Source organism: Crocodylus porosus, unplaced genomic scaffold (genome assembly GCF_001723895.1).
Source record: "Crocodylus porosus isolate Cpor-Errol unplaced genomic scaffold, CroPor_comp1, whole genome shotgun sequence".
Taxonomy (NCBI): Eukaryota; Metazoa; Chordata; order Crocodylia; family Crocodylidae; genus Crocodylus; species Crocodylus porosus.
Window position 1 is genome coordinate 164,819,291 of NW_017728906.1, and position 4,918 is coordinate 164,824,208.

The 4,918-nt window shown below is 41.4% G+C and overlaps 1 protein-coding gene across 2 annotated transcripts in view; it reads right to left on the reverse strand.

The window, feature by feature from the left end:
• The window catches only part of MTUS2 (microtubule associated tumor suppressor candidate 2), a 323,047-nt gene that overhangs the window by 175,630 nt on the left and 142,499 nt on the right, over positions 1-4,918 (reverse strand). The gene's annotated exons all lie outside the window — the stretch shown is intronic.

A 4,918-nucleotide genomic window follows, 5' to 3' on the forward strand; every position in this document is an offset into this window, starting at 1 on the left:
GATTGACTTCCATCAACCACCACCCTCTGGGTCCACCCATGGAGCCAATTTCCCAGCCAGCAAATCATGGCGGACCCGAGGCCACAGTTGGCCAGTTCTGCCAAGAGGTGATCATGGGATACCAGATCAAAGGCTATTTTGAAGTCAAGATATACAACATCAATCTCCTCTCCCTTGTCCAGGTGATAGGTCACCTGGTCGTAAAAGGAAATGAGATTGGTCAAGCAAGACCTACCCGCAACAAACCCGTGCTGGCTATCCCTCAGGGTGTTGCTGTCTGGCAGCCCATTGAGAATAGCCTCTTTGATGATTTGTTCTAAGACCTTCCCTGGGATAGAGGTCAGGCTGACGGACCTGGAGCTTGCAGGATCTACCTTCCTCCCTTTCTTGAAGATAGGCACCATATTGGCCTTCTTCCAGTCTTCAGGCACTTCACCAGAGCGCCAGGAACTCCCGAAGATCTGTGCCAGGAGCTGAGCTATGATGCCCGCCAGCTTCTTGAGTACCCTGGGGTGTAAACCATCAGGGCTGGCTGACATGAAGGTATCCGGCCTCTCAAGGTGTTCCTTCACGAGGTCAGCATTAATGGAGGGCAAGGAATCTCCCTCACTGGCCTTGCTGTCCCATAATGGGCAGGGGCGTTCTGTGGGATTGATGAAGACTGACAGAAAGTACCCATTTAGTAGGTTGGCTTTTTCCTGGGCGTCGGTTGTCAGTTGTCCCTTCTGGTTTAGCAGGGGTCCAATGTTGCCCTTGCTTTTCCTCCAGCTCCCCACATATCTAAAAAAGGACTTTTTATTATCCTTGATACTGTTGGAGTTTAGTCACAGCCTTGGTCTGCTAGTTCTCTGGAGAGTCAAGGGGGCTGCTGTGCCCTTTTGCTGCCTTTCTTCCAAGACGGAATAGCATTAGCTTGTGCATCAATAATCGTTCCCTTGCGGAGCTACCACTCTTCCTGAAATCCCCTCCCCTTTGGGTCGTGGTCCCTTAGGGCCTCACCGACAAGTGTGCTGAGTTTGTCAACGTCAGCTTTCCTGAAGTCGATGACTTCTGTATTGCTGACTGTCTTGCCAGCTTTACGCCAGATGGTGAAGATGATCAGCTCGTGGTTGCTGCCACCCAGCTTCCCATCAATTGTTAGGTCGCTGATTATGAAATAATTGATTGCTTAAGAAAAGGGAAAAAAAACCCTTTAAATGACATGAGTTTTAGGGCATAAATTATGAAGAGAAAGGGAAGGCCTGGATACAGCAATTGAAGCGATTTTCCCTAGGCAAAGAAACAGAGATATACCAGGATAGTCAAGGTGCTGCAAATCAGAATGTAGTCAGAGTTATTATCTACATGACTGCAGTGACTGCAGGATGTAGAATAACAGTTAGCTTCACTGAAAGGTGAGCAGTGGGAGGTCATAATGATGTTTTATGGAAACACAGAAAAAATCTAGTTTAAGCAGCCCTAAATTAGAACAATTGCCAATAAGTCCAGCTGTCATAAATCTTGCTACAAAAAGGAGAACTATTTATAAGAAAGATATTATTAACTTTACTATTTAAGTCCTTCACTAAGGCTCTGAGTAGATTACTAAAAGAGAAATGCTTTCAGACTGTTTAATGTATGTCTTATTAGTTAAAGCATTTCTGATTGTATTGAATTTGATTATGACCTGAAATCAGGAGACGTAATTTTATTTGTCAAAGTTGTTATTAAACTCTTTATGCTGTGAAACAATTACTCCTGCAGGAGCTGACTGCTTTAAAATATGCCTGCATCAAGGGGTAAATATATTTCTCCCTATCTCAGCCTAGAGAATTAGATTGGATTGGTGCACATTCCACAGAAACAGATCTGTTCAGTACCAGGGATCCGGATTTTTTCTGATTTTAAAAAAATCCCCAGTTTTCTGTTAAAAAGGTAACTCCAAATCCACATTTTTCCATGATTCAAATGAAACACCACTAATATATAGATATATGTATCATCGTGTTTCATTTGAATCATGGAAAAATGTGGATTTGGGGTTACAGTTTAACAAAAAATTGGGGGGGAGTTTAATCAGAGAAAACCAGGATCCCGGTATGAGTACCCAATATTTTGCCTATAAACTATATGAATCTGCATGCCAATAAGAAAACATAAACAACACAGAGACTTATCCCATCAACAGAGCCCACAATATTTTGTGAGACTTTCATTTGTAACATTAATCTTCTGTTAACTGAGTTACCTGCTTTGTCACGAGTCTGAAATGTTTTGTGTGAAAAGCTCTCTCTCCTTTGCTACCTTTTAAACAAGGTTCTGTAAAAATACCTTTGTAGCTTTCAAAATAAATATGACCTGAAATAAGTAACAGTGGAAATTATATACTTATACACATATCCTTTTTACCTTCAGTTACTATCATTTTATTTTCTTCCATGATAGTTAGCTGACTTGTTCGTAAGCTCTACTGTTCTCAAAGGTATACACTCTTTCTAGTACAGCAACAGAGGGGATTCTCCCTACAACAAAAATGTGAAGAACACCTTGATAGTCAAAGTATGTACTTAAAGCTATACACCCTTTGTGTATATAAGAAATAGTGTCTGACAGCCACTATCATACTTCAAGTTGATATTTGAAAGTTTCCCTTAATTACAATTTCCATTTCTGTGAACATATAATTGCTCACACTTCCTCCATGTATAGTGCTCAATAGGGTCTTGTTACTAAATACAAAGTCTTTCAAGGCTCATGGAGTGCCTTGAAAAATTTAAGATACTCACAATAAGAAAGGGGTATAGGATGTAGCTGTGTTGGTCTAAGGACATAGGCAGGCAACGTTACTTGGATAAATCTGATATCTTTTATTAGAGCAACTAAAATAGTTGGAAACATTCTTCTTTGCAAGCTTTTGGGTACACCCTTCTTCTAGCTGAGGAAGCATCTACTGTTGTTCTGCGCTCTTCCTGGATAGAACAGAATAGAAGCCAGAGGCCAGTATGGAAGAATGCTGGTCAGTAAAAATTCAAATTGAGGCAGTCGATGGGTGAGAAACAGGTGCATGCAGGGAGGCAGGGGGGAGTGCTGGTAGGGAGGGGAGAATAGGGGGAATGTAGACCTGGTGATAAGATACAGCTGGTAAATAGCAGAGCAGTTACCTTGGGTATGAGATGTTAGGCAAATTATAATGTGCCGTAAATCCAATGTCTACATTTAGGCCATGATTTTTTGTATCCAGTCAGCTGATGAAGTGAAGCTTGTAGGCTTGGCTGAGAAAGGTGTTTTGTAAATTCCCTTTGAGGATTATAACTGAGAGATTCATAGTTTCATAGTTTTCACTCTCTCTCCAATCTCCATAGATTGGAGAGAGAGTGGTCGTCTTGTGAGACGTGCCCCCCAAAGGTAATTAGGTATTCTTGTCTTTGATAGATTTTCGGTGTGTGTTCATTCTGGTATGCAGTTCTTGTATGGTTTTTCCTACATATTTTCCATCAGGGCATTTAGTGCACCAGATTAAGTATATTACATTTCTGGAGGTGCAGGTGTAAGATCCAGAAATGCTGATGGTTCTGTTTTGGGGTGCAGTTATTGTAGGAGTGGTGGAGATCTGTTGGCAGGTTTTACATTTCTTGTCATGGCATGGTTTGGAGACGTTTGGGGAGTGATATTTTTTATTGGACCAACTTTATGGTTGAAATAAAGTGAGGCAAACTTTTGAATGAAAGACTTGCTCCATCAGGTCCAATACTTGGTGTTATTAAACTCTTTATATTTGATGCTTCTTCATCAGATCTAACACACACATAGATCAGCTAAAGCAGATACACACATAGATCAGCACATTCAGAAATGTATACAACATATAAGAACATGGTAGTGGCAATTCTCTGCTGAACATACGTAAAGAATATAAAGAATGGTTTTGGCATACTGTTTTAAGTTGGAGCTGTATAGACCAATAAACATCTAACTAGGAAATAAAACTACTTTGTAAGATCTCTTGAGCAAGGGCTGTAATTTATTAACTATTTGGATGGTGACCAGCACAAAAGGGTCCATCCTGGTTGTGCTTTTTAGATGCAGCTGCAATATAAATGTTAAACAAAACTGACTGACTGAATCCTTTTGAAGAATTCAGATTTGAACATAGCTATGGAAGAAACCAACATTCCAGATTTTGTAACAGTGCAGTGTACAGCATAAATGATAAAGCAAAGGTTACCATCAATTAATTCATCTGGTGATTCAGTTTTTCCTAGTGGAAGACTTAAAGTGAGATTTTTGGATGTGATCTTGGGCAACTTGATTTGACATACTGTAAGAGGGCTGATTTTCACTAAGTGCCAAAATCCACCCTTTGAAAAGAAACTGAGTATCATTTTGTCTTGCCTGCTTCTGATGCCTCTTCTCTAGCTCATCATTGGCCCTCTCCATCTCGAAGTGACATAGGTGGCTTTCCACTCGCAGCAGTCCAAAGCGATTGATTCCCAGCATTGGCCAATGACGTGTAGCTCTCAAAGGTTTTTCTTGCAGCCATCGACTAAATGGAGTTTGATATTTGCCAGTGGCCAGCTCATCATAGAGTATGTCCTTGGGGATTTAGCCCCTGCTCATATGAGTCACATTTCCTAACCAACGGAGGTGTCTCTGCCTCAGAAGCATGAACATACTGGGTCTTGGCCCATTTCAGAACAGTGAAGTTGAAGATTTTGTCATGCCATGTCATTCCTGGGATATGGTGGAGACATCAAAGATGGAAACTGTTCAGACTTCTTTCTTCCTTAGCATAAGGAATCCATGTTTCACTGGTGTAGATGGACATCTTTGGGATGGGATGGGCTCCACCTTTCCCCTAAAGGTAAGCGTGTGTTCTCTTCCAGGTTGGTGAACCTCCTTCGGCGGGCTTTAAACTAGGCTCGTCGGGGGAGGGGGAAGA